The 18288-nt window shown below is 44.7% G+C and overlaps 1 protein-coding gene across 4 annotated transcripts in view; it reads right to left on the bottom strand.

The window, feature by feature from the left end:
• MAPK4 (mitogen-activated protein kinase 4) overlaps nt 1-18288 on the bottom strand; it is a 148521-nt gene that overhangs the window by 95583 nt on the left and 34650 nt on the right. The window contains exon 1 of one of the 4 annotated variants that reach the window (XM_032470754.1): nt 14951-15076. The exons of the other annotated variants lie outside the window; for them this stretch is intronic. The gene's annotated coding sequence lies outside the window, so the exon portion shown is untranslated. Of the gene's footprint in view, nt 1-14950; nt 15077-18288 lie in introns of those variants that run through there. 4 annotated transcript variants of the gene reach the window in all.

Raw genomic sequence — 18288 nt, 5'->3', positions numbered from 1 at the left:
CCTTCCCCAGAAGACAAGTCCCTCACACCCCAGGCCTCGCCCAGGCCTCATGGCTTCTCCCTCCTCTGACTCTTTGGCTCACTTTTTAACTTTGTTTTTTGGTTTTTGGGTTTTGTTTGTTTTGAGAGGGAGGTGATTAGGTTCATCTATTATTTATTTTAACAGAGGTACTGGGGATTGAGCCTGGGACCTCATGCATGCTAAGCATGCACCCTACCACTCAGCTTTATCCCCCACCCACTGCTTTGGCTCACTTTTGATCTGTCCTCTTAATTTATGGCCTGTATCTTCCTCCTCTTACAATGAAGTCCATTGAGATCACAGTGAACTATGAGGGCTGTTAACTGGTATTGTGGATGTGTCCTCTCCTCCCAGACAGGCCACACACATCAATGGCATGGACTTAAGTATCGTCCATTCCTAGCACAGTGCAGCGCACAGGACAGTGACTGTCACACGTGAAAAGATGCTCGACATCACTAACTATCAGGGAAATGCAAGTCAAAACCACGATGAGGTATCACCTCACACCTGTCACGATGGCTACTATCCAAAAGACAACAAATAATAAGTGTTGGCGAGGATGTAGAGAAAAGGGCACCCACATGCACTGTTGGTGAGAACATAAATTGGCATAGCTACTGTGGAAAACAGGATGGAGGTCCTTCAAAGTATTAAAAAAAAAACCATAATCCAGCAATTCCACTTCTGGGCACTTATCTGAAGAAAACAAAAATGCTAATTTGAAAAGATACACGTGCCCCTGTGTTAACTGCAGCATGATTTACAATAGTCAAGACACAAAACCCACTAAACATCCATCGATAGATGAATGAACAAAGAAGATGTGGTACAAATATACAACGGACTATTATTTATCCATACAAAAGGATGACATCTTGTCATTTGTGACAACATGGATGGATCTAGAGGGGATCAGGCTTAGTAAAAATAAGTCAAAGATAAATACTGTATGATTCCACTTATACATGGGATCGAAAAAACAAAACAAACATAACCAAACAGAAATAGACACATAGATACAGAGGTTGCCAGAGGGGCGAGGAGGGAAACAGGTGAAGGGAATTAAAAGGTACAAACTTCCAGTTACAAGATAAATGAGTCATGGGGACGAAATCTACAGCATAGGGAACAGAGTTAGTAGTATTGTAACGGTGGAGACAGATGTTAACTAGACTATCGTGGTGATCATTTTGTAGCAGAATCACTATGTTGTACACCTGAAAGGAATATAATATTGTAAGTGAATTACACTTCAAATTTTAAAAAAGGAAGTAAATGTCAGTTGATGTCATTGGCAGTAATGAGCAGCACACAAAACAATGCATGTCTAATGCTAAAGCCAAATGAAAGCATCGTGGACACTTGGAGAAGAGAGAGATTAAAGAAACTCCAGGGAAATCAGAAGAAAAACTTTTATACTAGCTAACTCATCGGGGACGATGGAGATTTCATTTCTGGGAAAAATTTTGCTCCTGGTAGCAGCCTCTACCCTGAAATATCAAGAGCTTAATCCTCCAGCTTGTCATCCCTCTTTCCTCCTGTTTGGGGTCTTGCCTGTGCTGATTAACAGCTCTAGAGAGAGAAAAAGAGTCAAGTCTCACATCTTTAGTGGCTCTGGCAAAGGGTCTGTTTGGGGAGTTGGCCAAAACAGATGGCTTGGTGGCAAATTGGTGCTCTCTGTGACTTTTCACTTCACGGAGTCACTCCCTTGCCCCTACACCTGTCATAGCAGCCCCTGCCATTATGATAGAGGGCCATTTCCCTCCCTTCCATTCAAAGTGTCCAGCTCAGTAGGTAATTCCCTGCTTTCACTCCCTACAGCACCAGTACCTTTAGCACATACTTTACAAATTAAGTACACTTGTTATTTTGTCCTCTGGTTGTTTGCTGTTTAGGAATGTCTCCTTTCTTCATAGAGATGTGGGCCTGAAGATGTGGGCATCTCTGTCTTGCCTGCATGTCTGGAAAGCAGTGTGGTGAGGAAGAGCACAGGGTTTGCAGTCAGAGGGTTTGAATCTCAGCTTTACTGTGTACCAACCAGAAAACCTGGTACAAGCAACTGAGCCTTCCCAAGCATCAATTGCCTTATCTGGAAAATGGGGTAGCAGGGGTTTCTTTATAAGGTCAATGTAATTAAATTCACATAAAACACTGAACACAGTGTCCAGCAATATAGAAAATGCTCAATAAAATTAGTATTCTTTTCCCACCTGAATAGCTTTTGAGGACCTATTTCCCAGCAAGTCAAATAACAAAGAGGCTACTTAGTTCAAAAGAAATAAAAATAAGATAATATAATTATTAGGGTGGTAGATAACCTCTCAAAAGGTTAAAAAAGGGAAAGGAGATAGATGTACAGTCGGCGAGTTGGGCTATAGGTGGATTTTTTTTCTCTTTCTGTAAGTTATTTTAATGTTTTTACCCTGTTCTTTGTGCTATAATTCTTTTAAATGAGTAAGGGTATACAACCATCTTCATATTTAACCATGTAACCTCACAGCTGAACACAAGTGGAAGGTAAATGTTGACAAGCCGGCGTGATCTAGTGCACACGAGGTACCTCAGAGCATGAAGATGACCGCTCAACAGGCAGACCTCATGTCAGAATTTCTTAAGAGGGGACCTAAGGATCTGCATTGTATTAGATGAGTTCCTCAGGTGCTTATATGCTCCCCAAAGTTTGAGAGATTCTAGAAAGAACTCTGGATCTGGGATCCAAAGATCCAGCTTCTAGCCTTAGCTTTGCTGCTTACGGTCTCTTAGCAAGTCATGTGTCCCCCTGGGCCCCTGTCTGCTCTTCTACCGAGATGCTTCCAACTTGATGAGTGTTCAGGCCCCTTCCGAAGGAAGAAGGGGTCAGTCACATTCCCCACTGGGAACCCATGCCAAGGGAGAAAAGTTGGCCAGAGAGCCTGGATTCCTGAGGATAACTAAATAATCTTTGGGACAAATAAATATTCAGCAAGTGATCGGGCCTCAGCAAAAGTGAAGCACATGACTCCTGCTGCCAACGCAAACAGAGAAGTTGCAGGGCCTGCATCTCCTCGGGAGGCCCGTCCCCCCGTTCGGTTTCGTGGCTGGCAACTCAGCAGCTCAGTCCAGAATCCCTGCTCAGGCCAAGCTCACCAACACCGCAGAGAGAAAGGCCTGTGTAGGGCAACGAAGAGGAACATCAACACTGCCTGTGGTTCTCAGCTTTGGTGAAAGGATGGAGTGGTTAAAAATAAGGCCTAAAAGGAGATTTTCATGAATGTAAGTGTGCTCCTGCTTGGCAAAGGAAGGATTACTCAAAAGACACAGCAGGGGAGGGGCAGTCATCAATGATAATTAAGATTTGCTTGTCTCGCTGGGTGAGTCAAGGATTCTAGGTCCAGTTTAATATAAACTCCTGAATGTTGATGAGGCTGTTCATGTGCTGGGTAAACAGAATGGCTCACAGAAAAACACATCACGGCTGATCATTTTTTTCTGATGAATATTTTTAGTCTTTTTTTTTCAGATAATCATAATTTCAGACTGATGGGGATATAACATAGGATCTCATACGCCCTAGGCTAGGAATCTCTGGCTGGGTCCTGTTAATCCAGATTTAGAGAAATCTGAGCCTTCAGAAAAGACCCTTCAAATAGTTCTTCCTTTTTGCAGGGGGATGTCCTAATTCAAAATGATATGTTTGGCACTTCTCAGTTTCCATTCACCTTCTCTTTTTTTTTTTTTTCTTTAAATGACATGCAATGACTTTAACCCACTTAGATCACAGAAAGACACTCTAAAGAAAGGCAGTTACCCAAGCCTGAATCTTGGATGGGGTCAAACGTCCAATGCACTGACTTTCAGACAGTATTCTGTACAGCACAGTCTTTGTATTTTCTCTCAAGGCTTGGGATGGTCTTATTCACCCTGATCCAGCCCTCTAAGCACCTGTGCCACGCGGGGCTCACTCCATTACGGAGCTGTTGTCAACAAACGCTTTCTCATCAGGCTGGTAGATGGTGCCTAATTGCTTGTGGTCGCTAACACTTCTAAAGATAGAAATAGATTTTAAAAGTACCTTGATACATCTTAGAGGTAATTAAAAAACACAAGCACAAGCATCCTCAAAGCCAAGGGAAATGTAGCACGGATAAATAGAAGATGCATCATTTGCCCCCAGTTTTATTACGAAGAGCTGAAACACAGGAACAGCCACTGCAAAAGGCCCGAGAGACTTGGAGGACCCCAGATTTATATCCGAATTATGGCAAACCTATTTTTTAGAAGCCATCTTGATACAGAAATGTATGCAGAGAAATAAAACTTAAGAACCTGTATATATTCCTCCTCTTATTTTCCCCAACATTAATCAAGCCATTATTGGGGGTATTGCATGCAAGTTTTCAAGTGAAATGAGGAGAAATGGAAAAAGAACAATGAAAGTAGGTCCAGAGTATGATCACTGGTTTGGTTAACTCACTTCAACAAGCATACTTTCATCAAAACCAAGGAAGCCCAGAGGGCAATGACCAGATGGGTAAGGAGCATCGTGACATATGAGGGATGCTGAGAGAAGAGAGCATGTTAAGGCTGGTGATGGAGATGGGTTGGCTTCAAGTATTTGAAAGACCACTTGAGAAGAGGGATCAAATTCATATGGGGCTGATCTGGAATGTAAAAAAGGCTGTCAGATATATACATACACACACAATACATATGTATCAGGAAAGCAAGTTTCGGGGCAAAAGCAGAAAGTTTTCGAATAAGTTAGCTCTCTTCTCCAAAGGAATGGCTGCCTTCTTATGAAGCTGTGAGCTCCCCATCATGGGACGTGGTCGGGAAAGAGCAGTTAACAATCTGTCAGGGATGATATGAAGATGACTCTGGCACTGGATAAACTGTGAGCATCACTTCAGTGCTAAGACTTTCAGGATCTATAAACAAGAATAGTTACAAAGCCAGAAAACAAGACGGACGCGGTGTAGTCTAAGGTCTTACGGTTACAAGTTGGAGTAAAGATGCAACAGGGATGTGCTAGAGAGGATTATAAATCATAAGAGGAGTGAGTGGATATGAAGGCCTGGTATGTTTCTTCCATTTGATTCTAGGTTTAACATCAACTGGCCCAGAAGGATGGTTGCAATCAATGATCTCCAAGCCTCTCGGCTCCAGGATCACACGGTGCTGAGTTGCTGCTTCGCGGGGTTTGTGATGGGGACTGTCACGTGACCCACGCATGTGGAACCACTGAGTGGAACAGACTGGAGTCTGTCAAGGGTTTAACAAACTGGAGTAAGCAGGGGTCTAAACTCAAAAGCGGCTTTAATCCCTGGAAAGTCAAGCCTGACAAAAAGTCCTATCACGGGATTTTCTTGCTTATCCTTCTAACTATTTAAAGTGCTATGAACACTGCATTTTATTTCCTGCCTTGTGCAGCATTAAAAAATTGAATCACTTTCTCTGTGAATTACAAGACTGAAATTGTTTTCTCTGTCAAAAAAAAAAGTTACTTTAATATTGCCTCTGAAATTACAGAAGCCTACGTCTTTCTTCGGTTTAAATCACTTCACCCAGGCTGGGCTGACTCCAGTGTGCCTCATTCTGAGAAAACCTCGTGTAAAGAGGAAGACCCACGGATAGGCATTCACTTCATAAATGGGCCCTTCATTTTGCACAGCGATTCACAGAAACACAAAGCCTTACAGCCCAAGGCTGCAGCCTCAGAGGTGAGGTTGGTGATGATGCCAATGATGATAATTGTTCCCATTTATTAAACATGTCTGTTACACCAGGCGCTCAAAAATAAGCCCTCTCAAATACAGTATCTCATTGAAGCCTTGAGACAATCCCAAGAATAGTAACAGTATTTTACAGATGGGGAAACAATATTTTAGAGATGAGGCTCAGGAAAGTTGAATGCCTCAGGCTGAAGTATCACAGAGGGTAAGCGGTAGAGCTGGGGTTTAAATGCAGGCCCTCTGACCCCACACCATGCTGTCTCCACCAGGCACCACAGTGTCCGTCCAACCAGTAAAAATAGGAGTTGCTATGACTAATACACAGGGAAAGAAATTTCAGCATCAACCCCTAGCACCTGAAGTGACACCGAGGAACCCTAGGGTTCCTTGGAACCCAGTTTGTAAACCAGCAGTCTAAGCCAAAGCTCTCATTTTACTGAAGAGCAAACTGAGTCCAAGAGGAGTCATGTAACTGGATCAAGGTCACCTTACTAGTTCTGCTGGCTGTGGATCTGACTCCCGTTCAGTCCCTGCCCCCTGCGCATCCCCCGTCCCCCACCCCTCAAAGATGTTCTGAAAGAGTTAGGAACCTCTGCTTAACATTTCAGGTAGCACCCAGCCTGCGACGTGCTTAAATCCACTCAAAGCTCTTTCTTCTGTCTGTCATTTTGATGAAATCTACTGAACCTGGGCAACCTTGTATCCGTGACTCTGAATTATCATCCTTCCTTCCAAACTGGTATAAAAATGTATACACCTGTGGCAGAGATTCCCAGCTGTCACCCAACTTGTGTTTTCCCCTCCTCTCATAGAAACATAATTTTAGTTGGGCACAAGGACATCCAGTGGAAGACTGCATTTCTCAGCTGTGTGTGGACAGTGGGATGTGTGCAGAACTGGTGTGTGCAACTTTGGGGTCAGACCCTTAAAAAGAGGGGCATGCCCTGCTTCTCACCCTTTTCTCTTCCTTCTGGCTGAATTGTAGATATGGTGAGAACCACACTGAACCATTCAGATGAGGGCATCATCTTAGGGAAAGGGGAACAACCAGAGAGAGTGCCTGGGTCCTCTAGACTGGTGCTGCCATCCCACCATGGACTGTTGTGCTGGCTAAAAAGGAAACCGACTGCTATATTGTTTAAAACATTAATATTTGGGGCAGGAACCACCCCCTTGGACTTAGACAAGAAGGGTATGTGCATGGGGCCCCACACTTCAGAAAGCCCTGGAACTCCCACGCGAGCGCGCGCGCGCACACACAAACACACACACACACACACACACACACACTTGTTAAAGAACACATGGGTGCTCCAATTACTTAGGACCCAGTGCTGAGCACAGACACAGCATGACCAGCACCTTAAACATCCGCTTGCATGACTAACACCATTCAAGCCCTAGGGAAACATTTCTCCGCATCTCTTGCTTTAGTCCACAAAACAAAAGGCCACTGTGTCCAAATGTTGTGAAAGATTGGGGACTTTGCCATTGCCAGGATGAGGGACAGATGCAGCTTCAGAGTACGTGGAGAATTTCAGCCGTGCTAGCACTGGGGTATTAACTCATCAAATCCTCCTTCTCTGATAGCATCAGAGCAACAGATTTCTGCAAAATGAAGAAGTATTGTTTCCCAGAAGGGCAAATTATCTTTTTTTTAGCTTCTCTTCATCTTCTAGTTCTTGGTTCCAGCAGTATCATTGGTTTTAGTGGTATTTACAAGAGTTGCATATGGAAGCAGGTGCAACAGTTTGCAGTATTAAATAACTCACATAACTCTTAAATTCACACATATCTACGCAGGTCTAGAGATAATATACGTGAAATGTGACCCTGATTATACTGGCACCTAGATGGACTTTAGAGCTACAATTACAAATAGTTTTATTTTTATAAGAATGTTTAATAAAATCTTGAGTAAATGTTCAAGAAACTAAATAATAATTCAGCTTCATTTAAGTAACTTTAATTTAAAATCTAAGGCTTTTTTTATTATTTATAACTTGTATTTTTGCTTTTTAGGTATAACAGGTTTTTGAATATTTTGGAAAACATTTTTTGAAAACTTTCACTTACATTTAAAATTTTTTGACTACTTTGTATTTTAATGAAAATACATTCAAATTTGGCACATATTTTATTTTTTAATCCTTTAGATTCTGTCAATTGAACACCCACCGTGTTAAACAAAATTAGTGATTTTTTTTCTTGAAATGAAAGCAAGAAAATATATTTTATGGAATATATAATAATATATGAACTATGTTTATTTATTTACTCTATTTAGCATTTTCCATCAGCAAAACACCCAAGCATGCAAAATAATAATTACATTCCATTATCTTTAATTCTTTGCCATTTTTCAGTGATATAAAGACATTTACACATATTTTGTTGTTATAAAAGTGTATGTGTCAACATAGCAGAATATATTATATGTAATAGTGGTTTATAACATATCATTTTTTAAGACTTATGGTGTATCGTCCATTTGTATTCTTGCCCTGAGCCCTATAAATGTTAGAAAAGGGGCTGATTTAGGGTCTCTCTCAGAGTACCTAAATTGTGTCCTAAATAATGCAATGCCCTTGTTTATTTCTTAGATAAGTCAGAGCCCATGATAATGTGAAAGTAAAATGCTAAATGGCAGTCTTTAAAGGAATTCATTGGCTACTTCTACATCCTCTATATGGTACAGGACTCAGAGTGTCTGCAGAGCCATGTGTCACTGACAGGTTATTTTGATACATCAATGTTTGCAGATAAGTACATATGCTAGTTATCTATTGCTGTGTAACATATTATCACAAAGTTAGCAGCTTAAAGTAACATACATTTATCATCTCACAGTTTCTGTGGGTCAGGAGTCTAGACACAGCTTAACTGGGTCCTCTGCTCATGATGTCAAAGCTACAATCAAGGTATTGAAATGGGATGCATTCTCATCTGGAGGCTTGACTGGGAAGAATTCAGGCTCATTCAGGCTGCTAGTAGACTTCATTTCCTTGCAGCTGTAGGACTTGGGGCTCTCTCACAATATGACTGTATGTTTTCTCAAGGCCAACAGGAGACTCCTTCTCTCCAGTCTGCTAAGGCAGAGCCTTATATAACATAACATAATTATGAGAGTGAAAATTCTGTCATGTTTGTCATAGAATGTAGCCTAATCAAGGAAATGATCCCCCGATCATGCTGGCCCTATTCTGTTGGTTAGAAGCAAGTCATAGTTTCTGCTATGATCAAGAGGAGAAGTTTACACAGGGGTACTTTAAAGGGGTTATACTCACTGGGCGCCACCTTAGGATATGTATGCCACAGTGTGTCTGTCTTACGTTCTGACAGGAGGGAGAAATCTTGATCAAGTTCCTACCTACCTAGAGAAGCAAGCTGATGTACATAATTTTCAGAAATTCATACAAGGCCTTATGTTTACCCTAGCTAGAAAATTCCACATCAGGAACTCTCCTGAAACTGTCATTGTTGTTTGCCATAGATGTGTCTAGTTACCTAATCAAATCAAGATGGTAACCTGTCACTTTCTGTTCCCTGCCTAGTTAGAAAGTTCTAGGTGTACTAATCATGCTCTTAGAGAAGATGTCTTGTAATGTTTGGAGGTTTGGGGTCATAAATTCCCACCAGTTCCATGAATTGAAGGTCCTATAGGATATACACAGCACATGACTCCCTACTTATCTGTCTTCTTAAATTTTGCAGCTCTGTTGATAAGGAAAGACAAGAAAAACGAAATCCTGTTCTAATGTCATTTCCTTCTCCCTGAGCTCTCCAGTCATAGCCACCTCTGCCTCTGCCTCTTCCTCCTCCAGGCATCCACATAAACACACAGCTTCTTGTGGAGTTCCACCCCCTCTGCAGCTCAGTTATCCTCTGAAAATATTTCCCTCCCGTTACACTGGGAGATCTTTGAGGGCAGGCTGATTTACCATGTCTACACGTCCAGCATATGGGAGCCATCCTTGACCTAGACCCATCTCTCAACACGGGTTTGGATGGATGGTAGAGCTGTGCAATGGTAAACAGGACAGGACTGCAGGTGTTAAACCTTGTTCAAGCCACGTCACTTCTCTGAACTTGTTTTTAGTTTTCCCATTTGTTAAAAAAAAAAAAAAGAATGGTACAATATTCAACAAAAGAAACAGACATAATTTACTACTCTTTTTCTATGATTCCCTTTTATATGAAGTTTAAAGCCAGACAAAGCTAATCCTTAGTCAGAATGGGATGATGGAGAGAACTGCCTGGGAAGGGGCTTGAAGAAGCCTTTAAGGGAACTAGAAATAGTCTCTAGTCTTATCTGCTCACATAGTGTATACACGTGTAAAAAATTCATCAAGCTACACGTTTAAGATTCATAAGCTTTACTTCGGGCAACATACTTCAATCTTTAAAAATCTAAATTAAAACGAGAGAGAAGGGGAATCCTAAGGGCTCTGCGTAAAGAGCACAGCCCCAGCCCTGCATAAGGAGTCGGGAAAGTGGTGTCAACAGTGTGATCATCTCAAAGGGATCCAGCATCAGAGTCCTCCTCAGTTGTTTAATCCAGGTGTTGGTTCCCACGTCTTGCTGACGTGGACGGTGCTGCTGAGGGAATGCTGCCATTTCCTCTGGGCCACTTCATCATTCTCTGTGGACCTTGAAGATCAAGAGCTGCTTCGTTAAATGATTCCCTGAAGCCTCCTTCCCTGGAGCCAAGGAACAATGTCCCAGCTGTAGAGAGGTGCACAGCTCTCCCTGGGGTGACCTCCACAAGGTTAGACTCTGACCCAGACCTGCATAAGGAGCTCAGGGACATCTTCCAGTAAAAGGTCTGCTCTGCTCACTCATTCGGTGGAGGTATTCATGTGAGGATGCATTCCGGGCCTCCCCCGAGGGACTTCTCTGTTGCAAATTTTCTGCAGCCATGAACAAGTCACTATGCTGGGTGTTCTCTGGATATCTCCACATTCATTGTCTTTTTAACATAGGAAGTTGCACACTACAGAGCTCACTATGCAGAGATGATGCAGAGGAAAGCAGAACAGCAGTGGTGCCAGATGACAGAGATGGCATGAGCAGTTGCTTCTCCCAAGCACACCTGTTTTTGGAGAAATTATGTCTCCAAGCTTGTACATGGGAGGTTGGTAAGGAACCACATCCTCTTGAAAACCTCCTACTCCAAGCAACATGGATCTTTTTCCCTTCCCTGAACTCAAACTCCACCTGAACCTATGAAAACTGGAGACGTTTCATCTGGTAGGTTAAAAAAAACAAATCTGCTCTCTGCTTATTGGGTTTATCTTAGTTTATAACAAGACTGTAAGCTCCTTCATAGCCAGGCCATGCCTCATACATGTCCTACTTCCGCATAGTTCCTGGCCCCAGCCTGGGTACACAGTCTGTGGTCATTGAATATTTGGTGACTTACATACATGTAAAAATCCAATAATTAAATAATTCAAACATATAATGACTGTCCAAGCGCTGTCCTTGGCCCTAGACAAGTATTGGGGGGAAAGAGGACATATGAGACCTCAAAATGCTCACCGCTAAGAGTAGAGAGAGGAGAAGAGGGTGAACTTGATTAGCTACATCTTTCACTGTGATTGAAGCCTAGGAGAGGGGTCAATGGAATGCCGTTCTGCACACCATGGGTTCGGTCTCATCACTTTATAAATAAAGAAGTGGAGGCAGAGGGGGTGTACCTGTTGTGAAGCGCTTCTCTCAACTCTGAACCACCTGTCAATGCTCTGCTCAGGGGTGCTGGGCTGGGAATTGGCAACATGAAAGCCACAAGACTCCTCTGACAGCAGGTGCTCTGTCACTTTCCGCCAACAGGGGGCACTAGAGGGAGACTGCAAGGTGGCAGGAGGGCTGTTCCTGGCAACACGGCCCCAGCAAAGGCTCTTCAACCAAACACTGGAAGTTGGTTCTAGTCTCCCTTTGTCCCATAGTCCCAGAACCAGCGTAGATAATCTACTCTGATTCTGAGTCCAAATGGGTATTATGTCCAAGTGTCAAATAAATCCTGTTTCCCAACAGCCAAGGTAAAAAGGGAATGCATAATCACTTGCGTAATTCTCATTTTTGATTAGGGAAAAGGATCATTTTAATGAAAGAAAAAGTTCCATAACACTAAATAGAGAAATTAAATTAAGTGGGACTTTTAATAAGAAACAGTGACCAACACAACGGACAGCATCTTCAGTGGTAACTCCTCAGAGTTACAAGAACTCATTACGTGGCTTCTTATTACTTGATCAAACAGAGCTAGGCCTTTGCAACACGAGATGGATAAATTATCTGCAAAACCATCAAAGATGACATTCATAGCTTGATAGCTTGTTCAGTGCTTTGTTAGGCCAGGAAGGAGAGTAACACAACTTCTCAAGACAGTTCCAGAATTTAAATTACACTTTCCCTTTGAAGAAAGGCAAGGATATGGCTGAGAATGGACAGAGGACAGCGTGCCTTGGAGAGGACTGATGGAAATACAGGAACACATGACTCAGATTTGCCAGTCTCTAAAGTGGTCGTCTTCCCATGTGTATCTGAGCTGCCAACCCAATCCACCCCTCTGGCTAGTTTCCAGCTCCCTCGTCCACTGCTCAGACCAGCACTCTTCTGGGAAGAGGGAAAGCAAGTCCCTTCCCTCTCACCTGCCACCAGAGCCACTGTGGGGCATGTCGAAATAGCACGCACTACCAAGAGCAGTGATCAAAGAGGTGAGGGGATAAAAGAAAGAAATAATAATCCAAAAACCTGAACCCGAGGCGGGATACACAGAGGTTAAGAATTTAGGATTTAGAATTAGGAAACCTGGGCTCAAGTCCCAGTTCTCACACTTAACCATTTGTGAGACCGTGGGCAAGTTCGTTCACCTCTCTACACTTCCCTTTCCTGTTTCTGTAAAAATGGGCATAATAACCGTACCTGGGTCGCGTGACTGTGGGAAGGAATTATTGAGAGTCGATAAAGGCCTCCAGGTGGTGCCTGGCACAGAGTAAGCATTCAGGAAACATCAGCTGTGATGGGGAGGACTAAGAGAACAGGGATGGTGACGGATGCTGGTGATCCTTTGCATGCAAAGATGATAATACGGTTACCATGTGGCAGAGATAGGTTATGCTGCAGTAAGAACCAACATCAAAATCTCCGTGGCTTAACTGCCTAGTTTAGGTCTCATTCACACCATGTGCTCACCTAGGGTCCCAGGAGGCTTCACTTCCACGTGTGCCTCCACGGTCACCACACGCCACAATCAGAGCCTCCATCCAAAAGTGTCACTCCTGCTCACAATGCATTGGTCCAGGCGTCAGCAAACTCTGGCCCACAGGCCAGCCGCCTACTTTTCTACATGAAATTTCACTGAACATGGCTGCACCTGCTCCTCTGTATATCTTCTGAGGCTGTGTCTGCGTTACAACAGCAGAGCTGAGGACGCGCAACAGACAATGTGGGGCCCGTAAGCTGAAGATACGCATTTACTCTCTGGTCCTTTAAGAAAAAGCTTACTAAAGCCAGCATTGGTCTAAGCGAGTCACTCATTCACATCTAACTGTTAAGTAGGAAAATGTAATCCTCCTATGTTCCCAGAAAGCAGAAACCTAGAAACACTTGGTGGGCAGCACTAAGGACTATCAGAGACTCATACCAAGCCACCATCAGGGCAGCATTTTTGAAACGGCCTGCATTTTTTCTCCAGGAGTGGGCAGGATCTGAACAGAATGTTAACAGTGCCAGGCTAATCTCACCTGAGCACTATTTCAGCAGGTGACATCTCTGCTCGGGAACCTTGAATGGATCCCTGGTGTATAGAAGATAAAATTCCAACCTCTCTTCTTGACACTCAAGGCCCTCAAAAATCTGGCCCCGTTCACCCATCCTATAATATTCCCCACTATTCCTAACCAGGCTTCCTCATCGCTCTCAAAAACTAAGAAAATGTCCTGGCCACATGGTCAGGGGCAGGTGGCACTCTCCCCATGTCTGTCTGACTCCAGGGGGAGGCCCATCCTCCACAGCGCTCTTGCGTCACCATGATTCCTGTTCCTGCCCCTCCTTCTTTCTTGGGCCCTTGAGAAACACAAGCCCTCATTTCCCGCCGCAGCCCAGAATTCCCAGTGTTTCAGGATGCCTCACAGAGTGTGGGGACTAAGTGATGGTCTGCCCACACCTCTCTTTCCCTTTGAGGTCATGGCCCTCATCCACCCCTGACCTTTCCCTCTGACTGTCACTTCCCTAAGGGACAGGAAGACCCGGAGGAACTGGGACCAGGCTGAGGCAACAGACAGAAGCTGCCACGTCCCCCAGGGAAGCAGGGCAGCAGGCGAGTCAGCCGGAAAGAAGAGGAACAGAAGGCCCGGGACTCCCAGGAGAGCAGGCATCCTGCCCCGACGGCCCAGCCTCCGGAAGGAAGCTTGGGAGGATGGTCCTCTTCCTCTCCACCTCCTGGGAGAGATGGAGGCTCCATCACCCCTGAGAGATACCCCACAAGAAAACAACAGGAAGCCTGAACTGAAAATCTACGGCGATCAGTAATGAAACTGCCCAGTCAGCATGACCCCCAAAAGCCCCGACTGAAGACGCACTGGCCACGGGAGCAGGGAACCAGAGAGCTTCCCTCGTGCGGTGGGAGGGGACACTGTGCTGCCACAGTGCTGCATTCTGGCTCCTGGAACACAGGGCCCGCTCCGGGAGAAGTGTCACCACCAGGCAGTGTCCCAACAAGGGCCCAGCCAAATGGATCTATACCTTCATCCCTGGCGCTTCCCCCTCAGAGTGGGGCCTGCTCACTCCTGGGTGCCCTCTCTTGGTTCCTTACTCTAAGCAAAGACAGAGGCAGGGCTGGTCCCCAGGAAAGGGGATGACCCCAGGCACTTACCATGTGATTAAAAGCATGGTCCTTGGAGGCAGGCAGATCTGGGTTTCAACTTCAGCTCTTTCTGTAGTTAACTGTGTGACTTTGGATAAGTCACTTAAACTCCCTGAGCCTCAACCTTCTCGTTCTGCAAAGTACCTACCTTGTAGGGTTGAGAGGATGCGAGCTGAAACATTGATGTGTGCACAGTGCCAGGTATACAGCAAGGGCTTAATAAATGGTAATGGCTATGGCACGAATGTCAGGCAGTAATTACCATTCTTCTCCTCAGTGGGGGAAGCATGTTCAGTAATTTGAGGCTCTGTCTCTTGCATGTGTCACAGATCTTCAAATCCCTTACCTATTTACCGAGCCGTGTGTCTCTGGAAGACGCGAGTCAGAATCCAGACTGGGTCAAGTCTGAGTCACCGGTGGGGTAAAAGCTCTGCTCCAGGCACTCCACCTGTGCTCCCAAAAGACCACGGCAAACTGGAGCACCATGACCAGGAAACAGTCTTCGCAGCCCAAAGCAAAATATCCCACAGACCTTCCCCTGTTACCTCTAAAGTGTATCTGCTCCCAACTTAGTAAAATGTAACAGTAGATAAGGCCTTCTGGGGCAAGACAAAAGCAGAAGTTAAAAATAGAAGTTAGGAGAGAGCTGCCTTTTTTTTTTTTCCACAGGCATCAGTCTCTTCCCCAGATCCATTATCCTCCATGCTATGTGTGTTCTCACGTGTGTCTGGAAAATTCCTTCAGATCCAGCAGGAGTCAGATTTGAAGTTGTTTCCCTGAGAGAGTAACCAAGCTGTGTCTCCTGAATTAGGGGATATTTTATAATCATTAACTGCTGTAACTCTGTAAAGTGATGCCTCATTTATCCAGTATGATCTGGGCACTGGCTATGTTATACAAATTGCCTTAACAAATAAGGATGATTTATCACTTTCTGCATTAAAACGAACACTTACCACCTTGTTGGGAGTTCTAAAGCTTGTCACTTACTTTCTGGCCTCATTAAACAAAAATGCTAAAAATCATTTAATCATCTCAGTAACTCAGGGCCACCATTATAAACATCAACCATTACAGTGAGCTTTGAAACAATGGCACTACTCAGGAACCACTCAGGTACAGGATTATATTGTCTTTTTTCTACCTCAGCAGGTCCTAGAATTGAGAAGTTCTTTTGTCTGATTTGTATATTCATACGCCTCTTCCTTCACTATCAGCACTCACTTCTTGCTGCTTTGAGTATGCCTGCCACAAATTCCTTCTAATTTGCTGCTTCTAACCTTCTGTGAAGTAGGAAAGCAAATCAAGCCTATTAGAACTCCACGTAAACAAGAGCAAATAAGCTCTCAGGAAAGGCGGAAGGGACTATTCTCTGAGTAAAGAACTGAACGTTAGTACAAGGTCTTCGTGACATCTATTCTGCTTAATAGAAGGCTGTTACAAACTTCCATGGAGGAACAAAGTTCATCCACTCTATAAACCTTTGATAAATAAGAAGAAAGAAGGAAAGGGGAGGGAGGGGGTAGGGAGGGAGGGAAGAGAGAGAGAGTTAAAGTAGGGAAGAAAGGAAGGAAGGGAAGGAGGAAGGAAGGGAAAGGAATAATGAACAGGTACTAGTGTACAAAGTGCTGGGCAGTGTTCTAGTAGTTTGCATATACCAGCTACTTTCCTCCACAAAAGGCCCATGAAGGTGGTACTATTATTATACCCATTTTGCAGGCATAGATTCTGAGGTACAGAGAAGATAAAACTCACCATAAGGGGCCGGAGTGGAAAACTGGGTTCTGGAGGAGCAACACTGTGCTACTTGTGGGTACAAACATGGCTCCTGAAAGAACCCCAAGAATGTGGGGACAGGGGCAGTAGGAAGATGAGGAGGGCAGGACATGGCAGGGAGCTGATGTGTGACTGCCGAGCACAAAGGTCCCCTCTTTGTGGCAGTCGCAGGGGAGAGGAGATGTGGGGGTCCCTTAACCGAGTGTCCGAGTTGCTCAGAGGTCTCTAATGAAGCCACTTTGACTTCCGTGGGACAAAGGAGGGATGGGAAATGAGAGCCCACTGAACCGGCAGAGCTCTGGGCTGGCTGATGACCCCCTGTCCTGCTCAGCATCACCGCGAGCACTGGAGAGGGTTGGGACGAGGACTGAGCCTCCCGTCACCGCCTGCGGGGCTGACCCCTCTGCTGACCGGCTGAATTGTCTGCGAGGCTCTCCTGGTAACTATCAGCAGCCTCCAGTCTAGCTGACGGGCTAAAAAGCCCCTCTCCATACCTCCCTACCAGGTAGTAGGATACGATTTAAGCAAGTCTTAGATGAAATCGAGCCAACCGTTTAATGTTTCTTAGCGCGCCTGCAAACACAGACACAATGAACAGTTTCTGAAGCTCAGGAAAGTCCCCATCTTGGCCCTTTGACACCTCAGCCAGCACCTTGCTTCTCAGGATCTCGGGGACACAGGCAGCAGGGGACCTCCACCAAGCGGGGCTGCAGGACCCCCAGGCACCCAATGCCTAAGCCTCTTTCACGCAGGAGGCGTGGCCAAGCAAATCTTTCTAACCAATCACTGATCTCGAGCGCCACTTCTTACACCAATGAAAAATCACTGCTCACATACCTTATGCTAATTAACTCTCAGGTATAGATATCAGCGATGCCTGGAATGCTGAGTAAATCTCTGGAATGTTGATTCCTGATTAGGATAACCTGAATACCAAGCGCTTACCCCTAGGATGTGGACTGGAATTAAACTGTGTCCACATTCCTGCTGCAACTTCTATATGGAAATATTTTAAAAGAAATCATTACACAGACACTCACCCGCCCTGTGCTCAAGGGCAGGGATGGCCATCCTGATAGACAGTGAGCAAGGATGTTCTGGGTAAGGAACCCCCAAAACAGAGGCTTAGAGATGGCAAAGCTCAAACGGGTTCAGGGAATTCTGAGTTCTACTGGGTGAGATCCACACAGAAGGGGAGAGGCAGAGGGAAGAAGAGGTTGAAGGGAGTTTTGGTCACGTAGTTAAGCAGTCATCTTTTGTCTTTATACAGGATTCTCGAAACCTATAATGTGTTAACATGTATGGGGACCCTGGGGAGGTCTGCAGCGTTTCTCACAGATTAAGACCATTTTTCTACAGAGCACCTTAAGGGACTACATTCTGAGGAAGATAATTTGAGAAACATGAAATATCCCTAGATTTGGATCAAACCAGCTGGGGAATATGGGACTGCTGGCTGGAGAGAGAGATTTACTTACTGGGCTAAGGTTTAAGATAGCAAATGAATGGGTATTTTCCTTAGGATGGAGAGAAAACAAACTGAAGTGTCCCTGGAGATGGAGAGAACTTCCCTCGTAAGTGCCTGACAATGAGTTGCTGCAGAGGCAGCAGGCATGGCAAAGGAAGATAAGCTGAGTGGAGAATGTGATCAGGCAAATACAGGAAAGGGGGACAAACAATATTCCTGCGCCTGAATTCCTACAGGTCTCAGCTTGCAGAGCCTCGATAAATAAAAGTCATAAGTTAATGCCAGGAAGCAACAAACAGAATCTCCAAGAAATCATAAGGGAAGCTCAAGGGTGGACTCTAGTGAAGGGTGCATTCTACTCCCACGACAGTGGGGCAGAGGCTAACCCTGCGTCCCAGAAGACAGCTCCATGGACCCAAGTGAGGATGGCCAGAAGAAGA

Source organism: Camelus ferus, chromosome 30, assembly GCF_009834535.1.
Source record: "Camelus ferus isolate YT-003-E chromosome 30, BCGSAC_Cfer_1.0, whole genome shotgun sequence".
Taxonomy (NCBI): Eukaryota; Metazoa; Chordata; class Mammalia; order Artiodactyla; family Camelidae; genus Camelus; species Camelus ferus.
The sequence above is the reverse complement of the archived record's forward strand: the minus strand, read 5'-3'. Positions and strand labels throughout refer to the sequence as shown.